Consider the following 27813-nt stretch of genomic DNA (forward strand, 5'->3'; position numbering starts at 1 on the left):
AGGTGCGCTTGCAAGATTTATGGCTCTCCACCTGGTACATGGTTGTTATTGCTCGAGTTAAAGATGTTTAAATGAGACTCGGGATCACAGCTGTAAGTTTGCATGAGCAGTTTGCAAAAACAAAGACATTTAAGGCCACTTAAGGCAATGCACAGTAATTGCATGCAGGAAATAAGGATCCATAAGGAAGGAGAATGGCATCCCAACAGCAATACAGTGTTCCCTCGCTACAACACGGTTCACCTAGTGCAATTTTGCATATTTTTTTTGATCTAGCGGTGCTCTGTTGTGTGTCTGTTATTGTATTGTAATGTGGCGGCACTAAGACAAAGCTAACACAATCCAAAACAGTCTCACTGGTTGTTTTTGTCAAACAATCACTTACAGTGTCTTTAAAATACCTTTCACCTTTCGCAAATTTTTTAAAGTGCAAATGTAGTGCTTTTTTTTTTTTTTACAGCTTATGAACGCTGTTACTGTTTTCTTTAAGAAGAACTGCATTGTGGGATGTTGTAGTGTTGTAGTTCTGTGCTTTAGCAGCAGGCGGAGGTGTCTCTCCATTCTCTCTTTTCTGTCTGCACCGCCCATTGTCTTCTGTGTCCTGATTGGCTGCAGACCGCTGTCAATCAATCTCCTTCTCCAGTCTCCTGCTGTGGTCATGGCTGCCAGACTAGCTAACCGTGTGAGCTGCTTGCTAACCGGCAGTGCTGTAAACAATAGAAGAAACAGAAGACGCTAGCCGTGTGAGGAAAATACGACGACAGGAGCAATGTGTTTTAAACAAGGATACAAAAACGCTCCAGTCCAGCCGAACGGCGCCAGGACGACGAGGCACGGTCAGAGTGAAATACCGTGAGTCATTCAATCATTTCTTGTGTTGAGAGTGTTTAAACAAGAGGGAAATGTGAGAAAATGTTATTGCACGTCTGAGAAAAGTGTGTCAAGTGTATGGTGAGGGGTTTTACAAGCTTAAAACTGATATACAATACAGTTGGCTACTTTCACTAATTGCAAGCTATTTTGGGAACCTACATCCCCCCCCCGCGATAAACGAGAGAACGCTGTATCAATTTAGCTGATCCAGACTGAATTCCTTGAAATACAAGTCACGTTTTCTTTGTGAAAGGGACTGCACCACCAGCTGAAACGATGCTCCGCCCCCGAGCCTTCATACATGGATCACTTTCCTTCTTCTGGTAAATGGGTGGGATTCCGGATCGCATCCCTCCAGGGCGAGCACAAGTGCATGAATGGCTAATTTTTGCAACAAAGGGAACGCTCCCTTGCTTTCTTTTGATGCCAAAGAATTTCTCCTCCACTGTCACTGACACGACGCTGTGGAAAGGCTTATAGGGGAAACATGTGGAAAAGCGGGGGCACCTGTTGGAATAGCTCATCCATACTTTTAACATAAATAAAGACCATAAAGCTGTCAAGCACACGCCAGGGACCATCTGAACACACACGATCCTGCTCATGCATCGTCAAAAGATACACGGGAGTACGGTTTTTGAAATGACAAGGGTGTTCTTTAGATTGGAACACGTCAAGCGAAACATTTGCACCCTATCGATAGATAATAAAGCAGCGTGTGGGACGTCGCCTCTGTCAAGCACACGTTGGAGGGAGTCACTTTTCCAACGAACTCCCTCGCTCAGCCTGTTCGGGAACTGCTGGCCCTCAAGTGAAACCACATGCTAACCGGAGCCTGCGAAGACCTTTCAAATAAGACGAGAACAGATGTGCGTTTCATGCTGTTATTGCTGCTTCAAAAGCACTAATAAATTAAATAAACCGTCCGAGCTAAACAGCCAATTTGAACCAGTTCTCCTTGTCTTACTCGCTCCTGGTTTCCTTCCAGAGAATGCCACGAAAAAAAATGACTTCATGCCGTTTTGATTCCCGCAAAGACCTCATTTAAATTTATTCAGGCTGTTTTAGACACCAGGGGAAATCTGGTTTGCCTCCGCTCCTCTCGCAGCTCATTAGCGTGTGAACTAATTGCATGCTAACTTTAGCAAAGTGGCAGCCTACTTCCATCTGTCTGCTATGTATAAAGTAGGGTGTCATGGAGATGTGGGTACGGCTCACAAGATAACGCCCTGACTGAATGTTCTGGAGGGGTGTCCAAAAGGGCCACATACTGAAAAATGAAAGGACGCAAGGGCCACTTTGATATTTTGTAAAGCAACACGTCGATACTGTATGCGAAGAAGTTATATACTGCATATATTTCAAGAAAAAAATACATCTCAGCTCAGTCTTTCTTCTTTTTTTCCTCCATTTTTGCTGCTGTTTTTTTAGTTGTCCAAATATTTCAACTTTCTATCTTTGTAAATGTTCTTTTCATGTTGTTGTGACTTTAGTCTCATCATATTTTGACTTTATTCCCACAATATTCTAACTTTTCCACCAACCTAATTTTCCCAAAAATGAAACTTTTGTTTTTTTCTCATAATATTACGACTTAAAAAAACAGCAACATATTTTTCTTTAATATTTCATCTCTATGCTACTAAAATGAATTATTAATCTTATTAATTCTGATTAATTTTATTATTATCCTAAGCAAACAAAGCCTTTTATTCTGGTAAGGAGAAACTACCAGCTGCAGGCATACCTTGCCAAGTAAAAAGACATTCTGGAACCTTCAGCACCACTTCTTAAACCATTCAGGTGCACTTATGCCACATGAATTCAAACTAAATTATTGTTTTAAACAGAAGACCGCTTCAAATAAACCATTACAGGCCCCAAATGAATCGCATTCAGGCCAATGATGAGTGTATGTAAACTTGTGTCAGCAAGTGCAGGCCTTTGTTCAGTAGATGGATATGACATTAACGTGATAAATGTGTCATAGTAGCGACAGAACAATGGTTTATTTAACATTGCAGACATTTCTATATTTAGCATCTGAATTGTGCGCCATGCGTATGAAAGCCCTACTATTTTCCCACCTAATCAGCATAATAGTATAGCTGTCGGGTGCCACGCGGGCAGCGATCAGAGTTGGCATTACACGCCCTCTCAGGCATTTCCTGCTTTCCTCATGACCTCATGTGCTAATGTCCATTAATCCTGGCAAACTCCCGACAGGCCATTCTGTCTCAGGCTGTGATATCACAAAGGCTCCCCCGCACACAGTCAGCGGACCGTGACTCCCAGTGTTTCCCACCTGATGGCTGAGATAAGCGCGCTGATGAGAGGAGGTGTCTAAAAACGGGCCTGCAGCCTTACATTATAGCTTGGCGCTGGGGAACAGCGTCTGGAACGATGTACCCCTGATGCCAATCTTTTCAGAATTGTGTGTCAGAATGTCTGTCATTGGGTGATAATGCAAACAAATGTACATGCGGTTAGTGGCTTGACAAGGCCGCAAGCTGCAGACGTTTTGTTCCGTGCTGAGTAAAACATTCCACAGCTTGTTGAAAGTGTGCCTGAAGTCCAATTCCGACTACCTTCACATCATGTTTGGTTGAGGGAGTGTGTTTGTAGTAACCTCAGTTTTTGTATGATTCAGTGTTTCTCCAACATTTTCACCATTTTTTGGGGTTTTCATGCGGTATTGCACGTAACAAACTGATCTGTTTGCTCTGTACTGGATCGTTCCGCGAAATAGAGTGCCCAAACACCTTACACGTTGCTGACTCGCACTCTGTGCGGTTTTTATTGAGTCCGACTGCTAAATAAAGCCACAGGCAGCCAAGAAAGTTTGCTGGTGTAACTGTGTTAGTTAGCAAAGAACTACATCGTCAGCCGCTGATGACATCGCCCATGCGTTAGCACGCTAACAGGTCGCTAACAAGGAGGTTTTCAGATAAAAATACACTAAGTACACAATAACATGACAAGAAAATGCACGCAAACCGTTCTATGTTCACCAAAAAACATGCTAACCGGGGTGTCCCCCGAGCGCAGCGCTCCCCTATCTGGAAGAGGTGGTCACCACATCTTAGAAAAATAAATTGTCATTGAATACACAGATTTTAGATGTAGCGGTACTATTAAAACTACTAATAACAGCAAAACGCGTCCTAGTTTTTCGCTGCTCGACAAAACACCTGGCATCTTCAAGCACGTCCACGACCATAAATGTTTCACTTGAACACCAAACTATTTGGACTATGAAGCAAGTCCGTTCACGTCGGAAAGTCAAAAAAGAAAAAAAAAAAAAACTATTACAGCCGCCATCTATAACGCCTTTCACTGTGGAAGCCGAGACGCTGACATGTTGAGAGGTCAGCAATGTTAATAGACAGCTTTGGCATTGTTTGTCTGTTCAGCTGCCACCTGAGGCCAAATGCTTATCACTGTCAGGATTTTTAGTGGTTTCGGTTGACAATGAAGTCATCTCGCTTTGGGAAAGATGATATTGGACGCAAAGCCTTTAAGGCCAAGCCGGCCGAATGGGCCGCAAAGTCGCCAGCATTGTTGACTGCATAGCACCGGGACCAATAAATCACATTTATAATAACAATACAGTCATGAGACAAAGTGCTGTGCACACCCAGTGAACCACAGTTTATCTGCTATTTCTCACTGGAATAAGATTACATTTCATGTGGGAAAAATAAAGCGCGCAGAAAGGCGGGGCTGGGATATGAATAATAGACATTTGCCAATTCACTCCCTCGGGTTTTTCACTGTGACCCAATTTCCATTGAGAAGGCACAAACAAATCAAACACCTGTGGATTTGTGTCTCAATGATGGGCTTTTATTTCAAGACAAGAGGCTGGACGTCGGTTGTGGCTTACAGTTGCTCGTATGGGAGGGACTTTAATGATGGATGCTACCATCGTTTGTCATGTATACCTTAGAGTAGTCAGCGTAAAAATGAGTCAGTGAAAAAGTTATTGTTATACGAACCTTGGTCTTTGCTCTTTTTTCCTTTTTTTAAAAAAAATGTTCCCAATATTTAAACTTTCTTCTTAAATAATCTTTGTACATTTTATTTTTGTAATACTATGACTTTATTCCCATAATATTTTGAATTTATTCTTATGATAATTTAACTTTGTCCCCAACTTAATTGTACAAAAATTACAATAATAATATTATGACTTTTAAAAAAATAACATATTTTTTCATTAATATTTCAACTTTATGCTACTAAAAATAATTTTTCTCATCATATTATGAGCTAATTCTCATAAAATTACAGCTGTTTTTTTTTTTATTTCTGTTGTTTTTTTTTGTGTAATTTTCCAACTATGCCAACTTAATTCTTGTACATTTTCTTGTCATAATCATGATTTTATTCCCATAATATTTTGACTTTATTCTCGTCACATTATAACTTTTCCCACAACCTAATTTTCCAAAAATTACAACTTTATTTGCTGTCTTATTTGTTTCTCATAATATTGCAAAATAATATTTTTTTCTTTAATATTTCAACTTGATGCTACTAAAATGATGTTATTTTTCCTCGTAATATTAAGACGTTATCCTTGTAAAATTACTGCGGATTTTTCCATTTTTGCTGTTGTTTTTTTTAGTTTGTGCCACGGGCCAATAAAAAAACAGACGCACTCCGCAAATGGCCCCCGGGCTAAACTTTGGACACCCCTGGTTAGGCCTAAACAGGCTGGATGACATAGGTTCACTCTGCATTGCCTGTGCACGTTGGTTCGATAGTGGAATGAACGGAGAGAGTGAGCCCTCGAACATCTCATTGAGCCTCTTTGTGGAGGCGGGGCTCCTGGTGAGTGGATACAGAGCAGTTAGCATCGTGAGGTAGCATACGCTAATATGAACGAAGGCGCAGAAGCGAAAGTTTCTGAGGCGAATGCCACAACCGACAGCCCCGGTGTGGGAATATTTCGGTTTTAAACAGAATCAACAAGGTGAGCGCGTGAACATCGACGACCGACACGGACAGTTTCGTCAACCGGGAAAAAAAAAAACTACAGATGGAAGTGCCTCGGGCAGCGGAGCCTACATCCCGACAGCCAGCGACTACCGAGGCGTTTGGTCGGCAAATATAAACAAAACAGTACAAAATGGCGTCGCTTGCTACATTGCAAAATAAATGCAACCATTCAATACGGTCATATGGCAGACATTTTAAACAACATACGTACAGGCAACTTCTGTGTCACGCTAATGTGGCTCACACAGGTACGCTATACTCGAGTACCATCTAGTGGTTCAAATGTGAATTACACCTCCCATGACAATCATGACAAAATAGTCTAAAAAAATGTCGATAATATCCATTTACCAGCAAAATTTGTTATTGTGACAGGCCTCCCCCTGGTCTAAATACAGTAACACCTCGTTTTTTGAACGCCCTTTGTTGTATGATTTGGTTTTTGCCGAAAATCCTCGTACATCTTGGTCATCGTCGGTAGAGCCCTCAAATTGTTACATGAAACAAATGAGGACACGGTCAAGGGAATCTGTGAAAACGCAGTTCGGAGGTTTTGCCAAAGAAGGAAGGTCTACAGCTTGGCATGGCTCAGGTGGTAGAGTGGTTGTCTCCCCATCTGAAGGTTGCGGGTTCAATCCTCAGTCCTCCCGTTATCATGAACCCCAAATTGCTCCTGATGCTGTGTCATCAGCAGGTAAATGTCCTAACAGTGTCAAAGCACGTTGAGTGCCTTGGAGGTGGAAAAACGCTATACGAGCGACAGATCATTTACGACGCTATATCATTTTTTTGCATCTTCTGAGCAAAGCAGTGATCATAACATCATGTTTTTACTTGAGGAGAAAGCCTCACCTACAAGCCCCTACAGGCATCATTAATTACCAAGCGTTCCGTGTTTCCAGCCTGGCAGATACATGGACACACGGGTCAAACTGCTGCTCGGATCAGCCTAAATGCTGACAACACTGATTTAAGATAAGCAACAGAATATTAGGGAGCGGTTTATGGATGCTTTGTGATGGACACGTTTGTGTTCTTCACATCTGTTTCATGAGGATGGACTTTGACACAGGCGTTGCTACATGTTTCACTAACAACCGAGTGTCAAATTTGACATTGTTAAATATTGGCTGTTATGTAACAGTAGCATATGGGGTAAAAAATATGAAGGAGCACATTTTTCATGGAGGTTACTTGCTATCATCAGAGGAGAAACAATTAAGCCACCTGATGTCTTTTCCAGTTAGCCCATTAGCTTAGCGTAGCTAGCCCATATAGCCGCTGACAGATGGGGAGATGTCTAGCTAAGCTACGCCCAAAGTTAACTGAATTAAGTCTGCTTCTAAAGCTGCCACTCAGTACATTTATTATTAATCTCACATTTCAGGTGAAATGAATGCGAAATCGAGTGCAAAATGAATAATTCAGCACAAACCAGATGGGTACATGGCAGCTAGCAAATCACAATCGCAAATGTAATGAATGCTATGTTTTGTTTTGCCTGCATCACGGCAGGTTTGTTTCCACCGAGAATGGAACTGGAGACCCGACAACCTTTGTAGCTGTACGGTGTAACGATAAATCCAGAACACGACAAACATTTCCTACTCTGTTCTGTCTTTTTTTTTTTTTTTTTAAACATATGCGGTAAGAGGGAGAGGCGCTTCATTTGCAGATCAAAGGCTAGCCTGGTCATATATAATACTGTTTATGGGTGTCCCGAAATCATGTATAAGATTATCATTTATGTATTTCTGAATTCTTTAGGAAACATCTGGAGCGCCGTGTCAAACAGCTGCCACGGGACGTCTACGTGTAAAACATGATGAATGGTGAGCTTTCAAGTCACTTCCTCTCCACGACAGATCTTTTTAATGCTGGACTTGAAAAATGAAATTGTGTACCAGTAAATGTAAACCAGAGAGAGGCCATAGAGAAGGGGTGTCCAAAGTGCAGCCCGTGAGCCATTTGCGAACCGCAGCGTTTTTTTTTTAATTATAAGAAAATTTAAAAAAAAAAAGAACAGCAACAATGGGGAAAATCTGCAGTAATTTTACAAGAATAAAGTCAAAATATCAATTCTTAATTTTATGAGAATAACATTGTAATATTATGAGAAACAAAAAAAAACGACGAATGAGTCACTGTCCTCCAGTCACCGCCATGTGTCGAGTAATTGTGCACCATTTTTCATCCATTTATCCTTCCCCGTACTTCTTATTCCGCCTCGCTATGACCACAGCACTTTCTGCTTTCTCCTATCTTGCAGGTGACCTATGATGGGATTTGCATCTGGGTTTGGAAATCCGGCCTGACGAACTGCTTGGTGTTGAAAGATGTGATATCCGCTTGTTTTCCAAAAAGCCTAGCTCGAGGCTAAAGCTCAGCTTGTCTCGGGAGGGCACTGGGAGTCGTGACCTTTCACCTGTGGCTGGCAGCCTCCCCTGCTGGGAGGTCACATGTAAGAGCTGAGGCGTGAAGGAAGCGACAAAAGGGAGAGTCGACAGGGAGAAACTGAGGAGGGAAAGCTAGACCTTGAACACTACTACAGTAATCCCTTGTTTGTCGCGGTGAATTGGATCCAGGCTCGACCGTGATACGTACATTTCCACGAAGTAGGATTCAATATTAATAAACAGAATATTTTCATAGTTAGAGCATAGAAAACTCGTTTATGACCTCAAGACATGAAGCAACACAGGTATAGTCACCTTTACACTCCTATTATTCTTTGTTGTAGCACTGATGCGCAGGCTACGGGATCCCTGCAGGGGCATAAGAGACGGCCGCCACTCATAGCACATAGCAGGCTACCGAGCTGACTCGTTAGCCTCCAATTAAATAAACTGGACGATAACTAGTCAGCTCTTAAGTTTCAAAGAAATAGTTTTAAACGAAGAACAAAGCACTTGAAAAATTGTGATAGAGCGAGGGAGCTGTCACGTCTTGGCATTGTGGTGCTGTGGCACGACCCCAGGATGCGGAGAGAAGGACCCAAAGTGCAGGTAAAATGTTTATTTTATTAATAAGAGCTGCCGTGCAGTGGCAGGAGACCAACAAAGAGCGGACATAGACAATTAGACTTGTCCTCAGCCTATCCCAGCTGACTTCGGGCGAGAGGCGGGTACACTCTGGACTGGTCGTCAGCCAATCGCAGATGTCCGTCATCTCCTATGCTTTAAAGCTACTTCCTGTTGGTCACATAGGAACAAGAAAGGAGTGGCGTCTAGCTAGACACTTGTTTGTGAATGTTCACTACATGACAAACTGCTAAAAAAGAAATTGGTTTGTTAATCTGCGGTGAGTTATGCGTCTAACAACCTCAGCGCCAGCAGCTGTGGAAGATGACGCAAACATTTTTGCGGATGCTCAGGAAGTCCATCATCAACATGCATGATGGTTTGTGGTGGTTTTGATGCATGCAATATGTTGCCTTGCATGTTCTCGTGAGAATTCGGTAGAAGTGATTATAAACACTTCAGCAATCCATTTTGTTTGAACTGGAAAACCAACAAAACTGTTGTATATCATCATAATTTTAGGGTATGTACAAGATAAGAGTACAAATTAGAATCTAGAGTGGATGAGACTAAAAAAGCTCATGTTAGCTGAGACATTAGCCTTGATAGAGCTGATGTTACCTGTATGGACAGCCTTGATGGATGTCGTCATTTGTATCCCGTGTCGTCAGGTATCTACAGTACATGTCGGGCTTGTTTTGTTATTTACGGGCTGGTTGGTGTCTCTTTAGGTTCAGCCCACAGTCCCATGCCCAAGCCTGGAAACAACTCATGCTCAGACCTGCTCTGTGCTGCAGTGACATTTTTGGACTGTTGTCTTGCAGTGGGCTTGATGGTGTATCCTTCTCCAGATTGGCATTTTTAGTTCGAACTGAGAAGATCTACATCCATGACAAAGTTATCGATGGAATATTCTCTTTTGCCACTTTTTTATTTTTAAGTAAAGGAGATTTTTGTCCATTAAGACTTAATCAGGACGGACAACTAACCTGGTCTGCTCACCTTGGGGCTAAACCAGAGGTTGACAACGTTTATTATCAAAAGAGCCATTTTGTCCCCTCTTAGAAAAAATAAAAGTAGTCTGTAGCCGCCAGCCTAACATAATAATTTGAATTTATTACAATAACATTGCAACGTCTTCCGCAAGCTAATATTCCAAAAATTTAAAAAATAATTAATTTTTTCGTGAATATTTCAGCGCTAGGCTACTAAAATGACATTACTTGAGTTATTCTTGTAAAATTGTGACTTTTTTCTCGTCCAAATACAAGCTTTTTTGTTTTTACTTTATTTTCATAAAATGACAGCTTTTTCTGCTGCTGTTGTTTTTCATTTTCCAACTATTTCAACTTCTTTCTTGTAAATTTTCCTCTCATAATTATGAGGAGAAATATTTTGACTTCATTTGTAACATTATACTCCTTTCCACATCCTAATTTTGCCTAAAATTACAACTGTATTCATTGTTTTGTTTGTTTCTCAAAATATTACAATAATAAATTCAAGATTTATTAAAAATCACATCTTTTATCTTTAATATTGCAACTTTATGCTACTAAAATGAGGGGTTTTTCCCGCATAATATTCCAACATTATTTTTCTAAAATTCTGACTGTTAGATTACTACTTTTTTCTCAAATACTTTACAAGTTATTCTTGTAAAATTACTGCTGATTTTTCAATTTTTACTGTTGTTTTTTTAGTTTTCTTGTTAAATTATATTTTTAAAATGTGCCGCGGGCCGATTAAAAAACAGCAAATGCCCTGCGGGCCGCACTTTGAACACCCATCATCCGGACAATTGCAGTTTATGAATTGTGTTTTTTAATCGTATGAATGGACGGTAGCAAAAGTTAGGTTGCCTCAAGGCTAAAAATAGAGTCATCACAGGTTTTTAGGTCACTGTGCATGTTTTTTTTCCACACAGGAAAAACAAGCCGAAGACGTTTGAAATACTGGTGGCACCAATGACTTGATCTGACCTGTCAAGGTAACACACAGCAGCTCATTTAATGCATGCCTGTTTAAAACACACAAACACACACACACACACACACACACGCGGAGGGTGATATTTGTTGACTGTGCACCGTGTGTCACAACAGATCCTGTGCATCTGCTGACAAATGGATGTCAGCGTTTGCTCACCAGGGAGCCGCATTCCAGCAGTCCCACCTGTAAACTGTGATTTGAGCACATGTTGGAGCTTTTTGTTTTTGCTATACTTCCAACCGCCACTTACTTTGGAGATCTGCTGCAAAAACATGTTTCTTGTAATTACAAGCTGCGAGAGGTGGAGAGGGAAAGTTTGGCCCCAATGGTAATCTTGGAAAGTATTTAAATGTGTTGTTGAAAGAAGACCATGACATAGGTCGGAGTTACTGATGAGATACATTTAGTGATGATAATAATGAAATCATTTGCTTTATGTTTTTATTTATATTAAAATAGTTTATATATATAAATATTTTTGCATTCTACACTATTATTATTATTTATTTTTTATTTTTATGAACAACAACATAATATAATCATGATTTTTTTGTTTTTATATGTAGTTTTTTGTATATTAATAATTTTATTAATTGTATGTGTTATATGGTATAATTAATAAATTATTATTATTATTATTATTAAATATAATAATTATACATGAATAAATTATTATTATTATTATTATTATTATTATTATTATTATTATTATTATTATTATTATTATTATTATTATTATTGTTATTAAATTTAATAATATTGTTATTTAATAATTAAATTATTATTATATTTTGGTAAATTTATTGTATTTATTAAAATAATGAATCATTTTCATATGATTTTCTGGTATATTAATTATTACTGTAATTGCAGGTGATATAATATTAAGAAAATAACAAAAATATTGTTACCACCAATTTAATTATAAAATATTTTTTTATATTTTGAAAAAAAATGTATTTATGTATGTATAATTTTATCTTTTATCAGCTATCGCTTCACAACTTATTATGAATAATGTATTTCAAAACATACAGTACTTTGTATAAGGTAGTATACGGTACTTCATAATAACGATTCATAATCCTGGTGGCCCAGCCAGGACACCTCTCATGTTAGCATTAGCATTTGCTGTTCAGGATTATGTTGCAGTCGTCTTTGGGTTGGATTGATCATGTCACCAATCATTGCTTTGCATTATTTTGCATATTAAGGATTTACATTTAAATGTAACTGTCAAAATCAAATTTACTAAGCAGAGTTTTCGCGCGCAGTTCGTGGCGTTGTTGCCGCTCTATGCATCAATTGTCTTCATACAACAATTTGTGACAATACCCTTAATGCTTATAATACACTCTATTGCGTGTATGTTTCTACTATCAGTTATAGCATTGAAGATCGAGAGCATGCACTTGCCCCGACAGGCCCAGTGCTCCCTGCAGGTTTTGTGGCAGGCTAAAAGGTCATGAGGTCAGGGGCAGGGTGAAACTGAAATACTCTGACAGAAGCAGGCCAGTTGCTGATAGCATGTAAATGATCCCAAGATTAGCTGCAGCTCCCTTGAGACAATCCTGAATGTAATCTCTATCACATACTCACAGTCTGTAAACATGGTGGAGGCCCACGGCGACAACAATATGCGTTGAAAAGAGAAAAAATACATTTGCACCATAAAAATGCCCCCTCGAAAAACTCCGACCTCCCAAGTCGCTCGGCGTTATATTTGTTTCCCGCCGTATCCCCGCACGCCGCCTGTCCATTCTTGCGTATGTGATGAAGACGCTGGCATCTTCTTCCGTGATGGAGCGCCGCGGCCATTTTGTTTACGCTTGTGTTCCAGAGCGAGCGTCTTCATCACAGATTTTCCCGAAATGACAACTTTTTTTGTTGTTGTTAGTTTTTCATTACATTTCATTCATTACATTTCATTACAACTTTAAAAATTTACTTAAAATAACTTTAAAAATAACTTCTTTTTTCTTTAATATTTCAATATGCTACTAAAATGATGTTTTTCCCCCACCAAATATTACAAAGTTATCCTTGTAAAAATATGACTTTTTCTCGTTAGATTACAACTTTTTTCTCTTAATATTTTGAGTTTATTCATGAGTTTATTCATGCTGATTTCTCTAATTTGTATTTTTTATTTTTGAGTCTTCTTGTTAAATTATATTTATAGAATGTGCTGCAGGTCAATTAAAAAGCAGCCGCGGGCTGCAAATGGCAAATTCCAAAGAATTGTGCCACTTTGTATTTTACCCCATAGAAGAGTTGGTTTTGCAGCCTCCAATAAACCACTTATTGTTGTATACTATCATCATGCCAATAGAAATGTGCACAGAATGTGTACTCATCAGGGCTTGCTATATGCAGCCAACGTCTGTCCTCCCCTCCTGTTGTTATGTCTACAGTCTGCATGAATACACTGCTCTATTTCTGGCCACACGTTCATTTGAATGTACGTGAGACGGGCTCTGTCAATGTCAAGGGGGGTCATAATGCGGCAAAAAGCAGTGGTGAGGAAGTTGGCAAGTTTTTCCAAAATGTATTTAACTGCTGCATCAAATTAGAGAGTGGCTATATATGAGCTAAAGTACCTCAAATAAATGTTTTGGTGGCCAACGTTTACTTTTGGCTGGTGTTCTGCTCGCATTTGGCTGAGCGGGCTGAGCAGCTGTGTTTGCAACGTTGGCACGGCCTGGAGCAAACTCCCAACACAGCCTTGTGCCTTTGCATTGGAAGCGTGGCTTGTTATGTGCCGGCTTGTTTGCATATTTGGGTGCTATTTGTTTGCTTCATAAGACTGGGTAGGCAACAAAGGCTGGCGGAGGAAACTAGTGTTGCCAAAGGAAATAATGCAATAGAAGTACTCAGATCCAGGATCAATAAAACCAGTACGGACAATGTTTTTAATCGCCTAGTCGGACAAGAGCAGTGCTTCTCAAATAGTGGGGTGGGCCCTCCTGGGGGGACGCGGTGAACTGTCAGGAACGGCGTGAGAGGCAGGGAGGACTTTCAATATTAGTGCAGACCTGCCAGCATCTATACATTTCTTGTACTCAGCATGCAATTTGACACTTAAATACGCTTGTATGCTTCACTGCTCTCCTTTTTGTTGAATTTCACCGGTTTCAGATTTGGGTTCAGTCTGTACAGTATAAATAAATTAATAAATACTAGTATAATTTATCATTTAGAACCACTGCACTCGAGGTAGAATGAGCCAGAATGTCGTCGGAATGAAAATTCGTGGTCCGAAAGGTATTCTGCCTGCACTCTGACTGCATTCTAAATATTCTTACGGTATTTCAAAAGCATTCCATACATTCTGATCGCATTCGGAAAAAAAAAAAAAAAACGCAGTCAGCTGCCGCTGAAATGTCGCTATGAAACGTTGCCTTATTCACATCACTTCATACGCCAAGGAAAAAAGGGAGCCAGGTTAACGCCACCAGCGGCCGCTGGCGTGGACAGTGCAGAGGTGCTGAAACCCAAGAAGCCCGCTGAAACGTTACTCACCATCGACACGTCTCCAATTCACATCATGTCATGTCGCCAAGGAAAAAAGCAGCCAAGCTTACAAATTTCAGATCCTCTCCCGAATGTGACATGAATTTTGAAACTTTTTCATTCCGGCTGGTTCTGCTTGAGTCGTGCTTAGTGTGATGGGGGGGTCTTAACATTTGTCATACAAGCATGAAAATAAGATAGTAACATAAAAATAATATTTTTAAAGACTAAATGTAATGCCTCAAAGTGTAAAAGGAATTCAAGCACTGTAAAACATGTAAAGTCAAAACAAAAAGAATAAAACACTACCTTTACTTTGGTAACATGTGACGTGTATTGACAGAGGCCAGGATGTTGTGCAATTCCTGACATTTTTAGCAAAAAAAGGTAAAATTCCAAATTGTTTATTAATTAATTTTATTTTTGAATTGTATTTTTAAAATTAATTTATTAATGTCTTATTTTTTATTTATTCTTTTCCTAGTGAAGATGTAATTACTATTATTAATTATTTAAAGAAAAATCTTCTCTTGCAATTTTAACATAATTTTATGGGTCAACTGTAATTATATTACCAGAGTAATTATCTTACCAGAGTAATTTAAATTAAAATATATTAATTTAAAAAGTAAAAAAAAAAAGTTGTCCTATTTATATATTTAAAAATGAATTTTAATGCAAAAAATAAATTTCAAGTAATTAATAACTGTACATAAATCCCTAAAAACCCTAATTACAGTTCCTATACAGTGGTCAAGGCACTATTAGTGAGCCAACAAACCCAACCAACCACTGGGCATTGCATTATTTGTGCATTTATTTTCATAATATTGTAATTTTAACTCTGTCACAGTACAACAACAATTCATACTCAAAAGGATTAGATCTGCTGTAAAGGAGTGTGAGCTGGCATGACTAAGGGGTATGCAAATGCTTAGGATGTCCCAGCTAAACGCAGTGCAGCTTTGGGTCGGGTCAGCGCCTTTGTGGGCTTGTCAATTTGTAGCCTCGCCCTAACAACAAACATAAAAGTAATTTATCTCCCCGATGTTGAAAAAACTGAGAAGACCCCTCCTCCGGCTTTCTTTCACCGCCTTCTCTTTATCCGAGTCTCCCACTCGGCAGCTGTTCCTCTCACTTTAACCCGCACCCCTGCATGCCCCCCACACCAGCCGCACTGTGATGCCTTTGTTTTATTGTTAGCCAGCGGGACAGGGGTCCGACTCCCTCCGAGTGCGGATGCTCAGCTCTTAGAGGCGGATTAGGAGAGGCAGTTGGTTTCTAAATGAGCCAGCTTTTGGAAGCTGTTAGCCTTTGGCTAGTCTTACAGCCACGCTCCTTCCTAACACCTGTTTATGTAGCGCCGTGTTTTGCGTGATCTTATTAATGATTTTCATACACAACGCCACAACTACCGTCCTCTGTCTGCACGCAACAGCAGTTTAATGCACGAAAGCAGTGTGTAATGGTTTGGCATGACCATAACATGGTTTGTACTGGTACACGTGCTTGTAATAAGAAGAGTAGTGTTTCTCTAGCGCGAGTGAGTGAGTCTGGATCAATTACTGTCGCGGTCTATCATATTGGTGGATCGGCAGGGACACCCCTTATATTAGCACTAGCATCAGCGTCCACATTACTTTCCAGAGTTGTGTGCAGCACTTGTAAAAAGCTTTGGATCAGTGTTTGTTTCAAGACATAATGTTATACCACAGCAACAGAATGTATTAAAGCAATACTATGGAACAGTTTTACATGGAAATAATAGCTTCAAAATGCTACGCTTTCTTGTACTAAGTCTTTATCATTGCCATGGTGACCGTGCATCCCCGACTTTAATGGGGGAAAAAATGTTAATCAATGTTTATGTTAAGGCATAATCTTAAATGTATTGGTGGACCAGCCAGGACACCTACCTCTCTTTTGGGTTTGCGCTGGCATCAACGCTACTGTTATTGTTAGCAGTGTTTTGGCAGACAATGTTTATTTTAGGACATAATGTTGTTAGTTGAACAGTTGAACGTATTAAAGCAGAACTACGGCACAGTTTGGCATGAAAATAACTGCTTCAAAATAGTTGCGATGGTACGCTGACATTTGTTATTTCAACTGTGGATTACCTGCTGCAGCGGTTTATAGTATTCGTGGACCAGCCAGGACACCTCTCTTTTGTGTTAGCTGTATCATCAATGCTACTGTTGTTGTTAGCAGTTTTTGGGCAGCGTTTATTTACACAGCAGTTGAATATATTAAAGCAATATTGTGTAACAGTTTGGCATGAAAATAACGGCTTCAAAATGGTTGTGATGGTACTCTGACATTTGCCATTTCCACGGTAACTGTGTACAACCAGCTTTAGCGGTGTATAATATTACTGGGCCAGCCAGGACACTTGTCTTTTGTGTTAGCTGTAGCATTAATGCTACTGTTAATATTTGCAGTGCTTGAGCAGACAATGTTTACTTTAGGACATAATGTTATAACATGGCAGTTGAATGTATTAAAGTCATATTATGTAACAGTTTGGCATGAAAATGACAGCATCAAAATGGTTGTGATGGTACTCTGACATTTGTCATTTCCATGGTAACTATGGATCACTTGCTGTAGTAGTCTATAAGATTAATGGACCAGCCAGGACAGCTCTCACGTTGCGTTAGCGCTTGCATCAATGCTAAGGTTGTGTGTATTTTCAGACATAATGTTATAACGTGCAATAAAAATGAGTCATCCATTCCATACTGTTACTTTAAGAATCCTGCACCTCGTTATATCACCCGCATCACTTTAAATGTTTCCCATAACCCAAAACTGCAACCACTGCTGACTTAGGCATTTTTTCCCTGCACGTATCAGCTTCAGCCCGTATTTTTATGATTTGTTTGCCTTAAAAACAAACCAAAAAAACATGTTTTGTGTGTCAGATGCAACGCCAAGATCTGTTATCTTGCTTCAGCCCATATTTGTTTACTCGTCTAGGTTGTCAAAGACTCCATAGTTATAAATCTGTGTTTGCTAGTATAAAAATAAAAGCTCGCTGGTTTCCTGTACCTCCTTTACTCTTTCCCAACACTGCAGCGTCAATGTCTGTCCCGTGAAAGATCACAATCAGAGCTGTTTACCCTTTTGGGCCACATTTGGATCGTTTTTGTCCTCATCGGAAATAACTGGGAGTAAATGGTCAGGGAGAAAAGAGACACCACAGACAGATAACCACTGCATGGTATTTGGCGCTGTATAAATAAATGCCTATTTTCGTTGAGGAACGTTGTTTTGGGGCTTTTTATGCACGATTGCTCCATGTGACTTTGGGTAGGTGTGAGTCTTTAGGCCATGGAAGGTTCCATGAAAGCCTCTGACTGACTTTCGTCTTTGTATTATGGCTGACATGAAACAGACGGGCTGTAACGAGCTGTCATCTCTAGCACTCGGTAAAATGTCCACTCACGTGTGTGTGTGTGTGTGCAACCCTTGACATTGCACATTTATTGTGAGGACTTTTGGTGGTGGTAGCAAGAATGTCGGACAGGCGGTATCAGCAATTGGAGTTCGTCACTCATTTGAATTACAGTTTTTTTAATGCAAGCCTGTGTCTGACAGCTGCCTTATACCCCTTGTGTGCGTAAAGTGTGTGTGCGTGTGGTCAGCTTCGGACAGGCCATTGTGCCCTCGGCCCTCAACAGATGTGGTCCGAACAATGAGCTGGGTAAATAAAAGGAAGTGGCGTATAAATAGCCTCTTATGTCTGCATGAGTTCTTGCTGCAGTATGCCTGTTCCTGTTTGAAGTGACTGAATTGTGCTGTAGGAAGTTGCACTGTGTTGAGATGTCGCAGGTGCTCGTTTGTTTGAATATCAAGCACATTTTTTTCCCATTTCCAGCAAAATAAAGCAAATTTTGTTGAAAAGGAGGTAACTTCTTTGATATTTGTCAATGGGAAATATCACCTCTGGTTTCCATACGATATCCATCGATGCATGGAAGTCTGACATGTGGATGAGCAGTGAAGCCTGAAATCTCAAATCCAGTGATAAAAACAGGGAAAAACATTTCTAAAAATACTGCCTTCCCCTTTCCACCTGACTCAGTGTCCTTCCTGTGCTAAGCTAAGGTCAAACACAATCTGGTTGACCTTCAATTTATTCATATTTAGAAAAAAAGTTGTCATGGGGAGCCGGCGTGGCGTGTCACGAGACGAAACGATACACGAGACTGAAAACGAGACAAGATGAGATTTTACCATTACTTAAAAAAAAAGTACAATGAAAAAATATAACAAATATTTGGCAATATATTGCAATCTACTAATATAATTTCTACTACGTTACCTTGCATTGCTCCTCACGAGGTTACACTCCTCTGCACTCTGTGTGGATGCTAGCGGCACGGCCTCTACCCACTGAGACAAAGAGACTGTATGACTGACAAAAGGGCTCACACCATTCATGCCGATGTTTTATGGAACAAACACACCAAGGTGCTGAAAGCAATGCACAGAGGGAACCCTCTTCATGAGGAAAACAGACACTCAAGCACAAGGCAATGTATTGAGGCCGGCAAAATTATGACGTTAATTTTGTCTGTTTAATTAAATAACTTATTATCGTCCCAGTCCTAGTGCCCACGAGACAGTCATATGACACTCCTGACGCACGCACATGCCAGTATATTTAGTTCATTTTCATTTATTGTGTGATTAATTCATTTATTTATTATTGTCTCGGCCCTAGTGTCCACGAGACCGAACGAGAAATGATACTAGAAGTAATCAGCTCCTGGATCAAGCTGTTGCAAACAATAAAACCCAGAAGCCTTAACTTTACCGACAAAGCTGTTTCACGTTGTCGAAGCTCACTACACATCTCGTAAGTGTAAAAATACGGTAACCACAGTCAAACTGTTTTCACTTAATGAGACGGTTCTTTTTTGAAACATGTGTTGCAAAAAAGCTGAGAAAAAAAGAAAAAAATGTGATGCATGCAAGCATGACAGCTGAAACGCTGAGGAACACAGGGGAACAAGTCTAAAAATAAAGGTACCGTCCTTCCCTTCTTTTCTCCCCTTTTCCATCCCACTCAGCCTCATTCCTGGCTGCAAACACGACACACATGACAATATCTTCCCGAAACTGTTTCTAAATTTGAACAAATCAAAGGTGGCTAGCAATGATTGTGTTAAAATGTTTTGGGGTTTTTTTTTATCCACAAATATGCCATTGAAGATGCTTTTGTTGATGGTGCAGGTTTGTGACACCGCCCGCTATTGGTTTGGCATATTACAGTGGTGTTAGTCATTTTTGCAGAGCTATGTGTTCCTGTTTTTTTTTTGTGTGTGTAAATGTACCCCAAGTCAGCGTTATCTGAAAGCGCACATAAAGTGCCCTTTTTTCGAGTTGCTGTGATGGTTTCAATTTCATGCCAGTTTCTCTCTCTGGAGCGGACGTCCTAGATTCAGGGTTCTGTTACAGCTCCATGGGGACGCGTGTGTGCGTGTGTGTTACAGGTTGGAGGTCCAGGCCGGGCCAAGGTATCTCAGTGAGGCCGCTGATGGCCTATATTAGCAGCACACTTCAGATGAAATCCAATCCGGTTTGTGCGCTGAGCAGTTAACTTAAAGACTGATAACAAGACAAAGAAAGTGGGTGACGAAGTTGAGAGGTGCAGTGAGAAAATACAGCATTTAGGTGGTATTTGTAATGTGAATCTTTCACCTTCAGCCGCCTTGTACAGTAAAGTCAGAATGACTCAAAATAAGCCACAAAGTCAGGGAAGTTGTTGTAATGCAGTGTTGTATAATCAAGTGAATGCAAGCTTAAACGGCCTGATACTGAATGCTGTGTCACAGTGGTTTCTAAAGTGCGGACTGGGGCCATTTGATTGATGGCACTTGGCACATTCTAAAAATACAATTAAATAGAAAAACTGTTTAAAAAAAAAACACAAGCAAAAATGAAAGAAAATAAAAATTTAAGTAAAAAAGTCATAATTTTACAGCAATAAAGTCATAATATTAGGAGGAAGAAATATATTTTATTTGAAATATTAAGAAAGATTTTTCTTTTTAAATCGTAATATCAATGGAAACAAAACAAAGAATAAAGATGCAACATTTGGAAAATTAGGTTAGAAAAAAATCAATGTATTTTGTAATGTATTTTGGGATAAAATCATAAGTGAATTTCTGCGATGGACGTGAGGACAGGAAGTGACGTCAGGGATTCAGAGTTGAGTTTTAGCTGGAGTACGGCCACAACAGTAGTTTTTATTACAATGATGATGATGCCTATTATTATTAGTATGTTATTATTGTGCCTGAGAGATAAGTAATTCTAAAATAACATGTTGTTGGCAAGTCTGGTGCTTGTTACTAGTGACACCTAGTGGCCAGTGTTCATCTTGCCTTAAACTGTATTTGTATTTTCGGTCATTTAGAACATTTTTATTCTTGGAAATACTTAATTTAGGCGAAGAATATGTAACGTTTGCTTAGATGTGCATTTTTTGACATAGGGCGTAGTCGACCACGAATCAGCAATCATTTATTATTATTATTTATCATTTTTGAAAAAACGCGATAGAGCGAGTGAGTGATGTTCGAACCGCGATGGAGCGAGGTACGACTGTAATGTGTGTTGAGTCCTTTTCAGAGGATAGTAAGTCTACAGTATACTGCTCTCCAAGCTGTACATTGACTACTCTAAAGTATATCCCAGTTTCATTTCTATAGTATTGGCCCTTTGGGAAGATATACAGTACAGTAGTACAAAGGCTTGCTGTGAGATACTGCATAATATTAATCAATATTATCATAAAAGCATCCCGCATCCCTAATAGAGGCCTGGTTCTTTCTCCAGTTGAGTAAATAAACGACCCTGGCCACTTTAAAATTGCCAAATATGCCTTTTATTCCAAGGCACCACGTTACACATGTCCGTGTGCATGGACGTTTGCAGTCACCTGACAGATGAGCTTCCTGTTTGTGTCTATAGGGTGTGTGTAGGAGGTGCTGTGTCAGCATGTCTGCGGGCAATGAAGGCTTTATGGGGCCCATCTTCCATTTTGGGTCACATCTGGGATGAGTTAAGACCTGTTGCTAAGAAGTGTCAACACAGTGGTGGAAAGTTGAAGGTCATTTTGATTGTAGACTTTCTTCATTCCACTTCTTGGACATTTTCAACAGTTGTATGCTTCCAACAGTTTGGGGAAGACCCTTTACTGTTCTAGCATTACTGTGCCCTAGTGTGTTTGAACTTGAGAGTGATGAACATAAATAATGTAAAGCTCGTATTTATTTTTTGACAAAGTTCACTTAGTGGCGTTTCGTCCAAACCTGGAGTTCTTTGGCTGGTTTTAAGGGGCTCCATGAAGATTTCCAAAGCCTTGGTTGAGGGCTCACCCCTAATTTTGGGCTTGCTGGCAACAAAACCCACCACTTACCTTATTATGTCGGGGGAGACGAGGTTTGGCAGTGAAAAAGAAGGACGGCGAATGAAAGAAAAAGATTGGAAAAGGGCAAAACAGGGGGAAGCATTACAAGGAGACAGACGTCTGACTGGGGGGAGTTAGTGTTCAAGAGAGGAGCGATTTTCTTTTGCTACTGTAAATAATAGCCCCCACTTGAGTTGGACGGCTTTCACGGCTCCTTTTGTCCACAGTGACATCTTAGGTTCCCTAAAGAGTGAGACCGGGGCTTGGGCTGGCATGGGAAAGAGAAAGTATTAGCACGATATGAATATGAGGGAGAGTAAGCCTCTGCAGGTCAAAGGGAAGCTGCCAACACACACTCCTGCCTCTTTATCCGGCTAAAACCCACACAGGCAGGACACAAACCAATACTCCAGTCTAATTCACATAGCTTAACTCTTTAAAAGGAGGTAATTAATTCACAAGAGTGCCAAAATTTCTTCAGAAATTCCAAAAACCAACTCATCATAAATGTAACAACAACATGGTGAAAGAGGCCTTCTGTATTTAGGCTCCTACCTCATTTGAGACCATGTTCAGTGGTTTAACTGCAGCATCCTGTCTATTTGTGAGTCATGTCATGTTTTTTATCTTAACGCTAAACACATGTACTCGCCGTGATGCCCCACAGCAGGGGAGCTAGTGTCAGTTATGCTCTTAAAACCGCACGGAGAAAAATCATTTCCAACATCAACTGTATGTTCCATAGCTGCCAACAAGAAGTCACAGCCTGTGATTCTAAGACTGATTCACTCTCTGATGCTCTTACACTCAAACTACTACTTTTGCCCCCGCGTGTGCATTATCTCATAGACATCCTTTCTGAAACTTTTTGTATGAGAGACTTAGACAAACTTTCTGGATCCACAAGCGAAATTGCTGGAGAAGAAAAGCACTCAAATAAAATGACGTGCAATATGAATAAAATATCACAAAGTAAAAAGAATAAAAGATACACAAGATTTGCATATTTGCAAATAGTGTGTAAAAATATAAGTAAATACAAGTAAATGTATACTTTATACAAAGGAGGGCAGACAGTACAATAGTGTTGTTGAATTATCTCTACAGACAGGTGAGGTATTGTAGAGCTGGACGGCGTGTGGAATGAATGAAGTCCTGTAGCGTTCACTGTGGGAACGGAACTGGAGGAGTCTGTTGGAAAATGAGCTCCACTGCCCCTCTATTGTCTGATTGAGTGGGTGGGTGGGGTTGTCCATGATGGAGAGCGGTTTGTCCAGTGTCCTCCTGTCTGTCACTGTTACCAACCCCTCCAACTGAGTGCCGATAACTGTAAAGGTCACTCACACTGCTGTACAGCACAGGGGCTTCCGCCAGTTTACATGTTGACTTCATAATACAATAATACTCATTCATCCAGGTCATGAGGGGGTGATTCCACCCAAACGACCTGTCATTGCCTGGCAGAGGTTTCGCTCCACTGTATCTTATTGACTGTCGTTTTGCATCCCAAAAGAATAAAACTATTCTTGGTTGGGGCGTGCCTCTACCTTAGGGGACAAATACTTGGTGTCCTTCACCATCCCTCCAGACTAGCACTGTCCTATCTAGTCTTTGTGAGGAGTGATGACCTGAACCCCTTCTTCCATGCTCAGTCTCGGGACAACAAATCTTTTATTTTTCAAGGGAATGATTATTTCTTCTCGTTCTTTTTTTTATCCACAATACCAATATGCCATCTTTTCAGACTGCTAAGAATCTCAGAGTGATTCTTGACAAGCATCTGTCCTGCCTTGCCCACACTACTGTGATGCAGGCACTCGCTTAAGGGGGATCCTTATCTGACTGTTCCTTATCAGGAGAACCGCACAATTTCTACCTTGAAGAAGCTCTGTCAGGCACCTATAGTAGTTGGGACATACTGTATAATGAATGTGATCGCTCCTCGTGCCAGTAATCACTGATAACTGTCACTTTACATCAGGGGTGTTCAAACGTTTTCCACTGAGAGCCACATACTGTAGCGAAAAATGAAAGAATGCAAGAACCACTTTGATATTTTGTAAAAATATGCTAAGACGTTAGATATTTTTCAAGAAAAAACTGCATCTCAGCTTTGTGATATAGGTGAAAAAAACGTATTATTAATATGAACTTCAGTTGTTGCTCTTCTTCTTAAATAATCTTTGTAAATGTCGTTATCGTAATATTATGACTTTATTCCCATAATATTTGGACTTTATTCCCATATTATAACTTTTTCCCCAACCAGATTTTCCAAAAAGTACAACTTTGTGTTGTTTCTCATAATATTGCGAGTTTAAAATAACTCCATGCAAATAAAATGACATAATTTTCCTCATAATATTTCAAGTTTATTCTCGTACAATTGTGACCTTTTTTTGTTAGACTGCGACTTACTTCTCTTAATCTTTTTACTTTATTCTTGTCAAATTACTGCTGTTTTTTTCCATTTGTCGCCAACCAAATTTTCTAAAAATTACAACTTTATTGTATTGTTTGTTTCTTATAATATTATGACTAAGTGTTTATTCATGTATAATTCAAGTCAACGCTAGTAAAATGCCATTATTTTCTCTCATAATATTACGAGTTTATTGTCATAAAATTACACCAGTTTTTTCCATTTCCGCTGTTGTTTTTTTTTTATTTTTCAACTATTTCAACTTCCCTTTTGTAATTTTTAGTCTTGTAATTCTGACTTTATACCCATAATATTCTGACTTTATTTTTGTAACATTAGAACTTTTTATGCAACCTAATTTTCCAAAATTTACTTTGTTGTTTTGTTTGTTCCTCATAATACTCTGACTTTTAAAAATATTCTTTTTTCTTAATATTTCAACTGTATGATACTAAAATGACATTACTTTTCCTCATAATATTACAACGTTTCAACTTTTTCTCGTAAGATTACTATTTTTTTCCTCTAAATATTTTGACTTTATTCTTGTAGAAATCCTGCTGATTTTTCCATTTCTGCTGTTGTTGTTTTGTTTTGTTTTTTAGATTTTGTTCAATTTTATTTTTAGAAGTCGCAAATGGCCCCGAGGATGCACTTTGGACACCGCTGCCTTACATAATAGAGATAAACAGAATCACTCAAAATAATCCACAAAATTAGGAAAGTTATGGTAATACAGTGTTGTGAGTGTAGATCAGCAGTGGACAGGCAATAGTTGACCCTAAGTTGTGTCAGTGATTCCCTACAAAGCAAAGGTTGTCTTAAAGTTTATTACTTTATTGTCATCTTACATGACTAGAGATACACACCCAAACAATAAAAGAACAACTGTGCTGATCAGATGTCCGTGGGAAGTTCAAGAACACTAGCGATAACACCACTGACATGGTAGCGTGGTGACGAGGTCGTCACATGAGTGTGATGATTCACCTGCTTAATGAGCTCATGTCCTGTTTGATAGCTTTGTCTGTATGTAAACAACTAAATGAGACACGCAGGAAATGGGGTGTTGGTCGGTGATTGTTCTTCCTGTTCCTCACAGAAAGATTTTGTACTTGATCATCTCAGTGTCTTAAACACTGAACATGTATTTTTGTATTCAGGATACTTTGTGTTTCATTTGTTTCAAAGTGCAAGGTACGGTGTTGAGTTACAAATGCTCTACATAGCATTTGTGGGGTGAAAGGTTTGGGTAATAGCAGCCAGCCGCTGACCCGCGTTGCCTCCGATTATACGGCGATCGCTGACTTCTACACTAGACTGCAGGAGTTGATTGACATGTGTTCCAAAAGTCACCAGTGTTTTATACGACCATCTACGTGGTGTGCTCAAGAGGTGAGTTAGGTTATCAAGGGTCAAGATGGGACACCATTGTTGAGGAACATGCGCGGTTGCGTTTACTGGAAAAGACGGCGAAAACATTGCAGCTGCTTTATCAGTCTCAGGAAGCATTCAACTGGCTCCGATTGAAGGGACTTTCCTCCATCCTGCTCTGTTAGAATGCAGAACAATGAGCAAACGACTCTCCCTTACACACTCACAATGACCAGAAGCTTGGGTACATTGTCTGCATGTGCTGGCAAACACTTGTTAAGTTATAGATACAAAAAGTCCAAATATCAATATTTGTCTTTCACCTCCAATGCATCCTATACCAACCATGATAGCATTGTTATCAAGCACTGCCTTAATCTTCTTGCCCACAGACTTCACCAAAGCTGCACAGATACAGTAGTTACATCACTGGTAGAGCTGGTGGATGTTGGACACCTTGCAGTCCGGTAGCCATGGGCCAGTTACCGGTTTCAGGGTAAACCACGGTCAGAAAAAGTCATCACTAAAATTATTCGGCATACTGTTCCTACGATATGAGAGAAAGTGGAGGTCCACTTTTTTACTTTTTTTTTTCTCTTTTCAATAAAGAGATTTCAAAATAACTAGAGCTGTCAATCGATCAACATATTTAATCACGGTTAATCGCATTTTGTCCGTAGTTAAGTCATAATTAATCACACTTAATCGCAGATAGAAATACGTTTTTATCTATAATAAGTAAGGATGTAAATCTCGATAGCAACTACGAGAACTACATCAAATTTTATGTAAAGGGATATCAATTTTGGAATATGGGCCATTATATTATTAAAAAAATAATATTCATTTTGAAATCCCACAGTTTTCGTATGTTTATTGCGAGCAGCGTTTTGTCCCACTTTGTTTAACGGTCCTTGAACGCACCTTTTAACTGTGTTCCACGCTGCACAGATAGACTACTATACTGTATTTTTACACTTTTTCTTTCACCCCATATTTGGTCCCAAATGCTGATACTATTTTGGAATGCATGAAGGTCTGCTTGAGGTTGCCCCACAGGTGCTCAACTGGGTTCAGGTATGGAGAAGATGTACTTGGCCACTCCACCTTCTGTGTGTTTGGGCTCGTTGTCATGTTGGAAAACTGTCACACGGCCCAGTTTCTCAAGGATGGGGCTCATGCTGTGCTTCAGATTTTTACAGTACATGATGGAATTCCTGTTTCCCTCAATGAACCGCATTTCTCTCTCAGTGCTGGCAGCATTCATGCAGACAAACCTCAGTTCAGTAAAAGTCAAAATTACCAACAAGCGGCCCAGACTCACAAATCACGTTTTCTATAGTTTGGCAGCCTTCCCTGTCGTTCCTCTTCAACATCACCACAAATTTGGATGGTTTCTCATCCTCCGTGTCCCCGCCTTGTCACATTTTCTGTCAGTTGCCCACAGTGTGCTGGCTTCTCCCCAGTTCTTGCAGTGTCCCCCCCCCATACACACACACACACCGCAAATGTATGGGAGGAGAGAAAGCGAGCGAGGGCCAGTTGGTAAAGAAGAAGAGAGAGGAGCCAGTCTTGCAGCAGTAATTGGGCAGGAAGTGGGCTGCTGGGGAAGCTCTTCTCATCCCGTCCACCCCTCCTCCTCCTCTTCCTTCTAGTCAGTTTGGTTGCTTCCATCTGATCCATCACCTCCCTGTCTCTCTCACTTTTTCCAAGTGTCCTATCGGAGCTGACCTCGTTCAGGTGTGGACCACAGATTGGATCGTCTTGACAAAACCCTATCGACTTTTTTCCACAACTGTGTGAAATTCATTCAGACACTTGGACATGGGATGAACCTGTGAAAGGATACTAGGATACCTGCATCTGAGGGAAGGCTAGTCCTGGGAATGTCCTCCCAGAGGTGAGTGACTACTAGATTATTGTCATTTGTGTAGCGCTTTTGTCCAAAACAACAAAGTGGTGGCTGAAACACATCCAAGTATAATTTTAGATGGCTGATTACATCAAACCCAGTTGGACCTCCAATTATGCAGTCTAAACTTGCAATTGAGCTTAAGTGCTGCCTCTGCCCGCTCTTTCAATTAAACAGCATGGCAGAATAACAGTTTTACTTTAACCATTGCATTTCTTTTGGCCGCACGTTTTACTAAATGGTTAGTGATGCTATTGCTTTTTGTATCTAAAATCAG

The 27813-nt window shown here is 40.0% G+C and overlaps 1 protein-coding gene across 2 annotated transcripts in view; it reads left to right on the top strand.

Moving 5' to 3' along the window:
* The first annotated feature begins 8165 nt into the window (after window positions 1-8165).
* Window positions 8166-27813, top strand: part of LOC129171888 (pleckstrin homology domain-containing family G member 1) — a 62414-nt gene continuing 42766 nt past the window's right edge. Inside the window, exons 1-3 of one of the 2 annotated variants that reach the window (XM_054760975.1) lie at window positions 8166-8338; window positions 10825-10887; window positions 27338-27524. The gene's annotated coding sequence lies outside the window, so the exon portion shown is untranslated. Of the gene's footprint in view, window positions 8339-10824; window positions 10888-27199; window positions 27525-27813 lie in introns of those variants that run through there. The other variant, XM_054760974.1, reaches the window with a different exon arrangement.

Source organism: Dunckerocampus dactyliophorus, chromosome 19 (genome assembly GCF_027744805.1).
Source record: "Dunckerocampus dactyliophorus isolate RoL2022-P2 chromosome 19, RoL_Ddac_1.1, whole genome shotgun sequence".
Taxonomy (NCBI): domain Eukaryota; kingdom Metazoa; phylum Chordata; class Actinopteri; order Syngnathiformes; family Syngnathidae; genus Dunckerocampus; species Dunckerocampus dactyliophorus.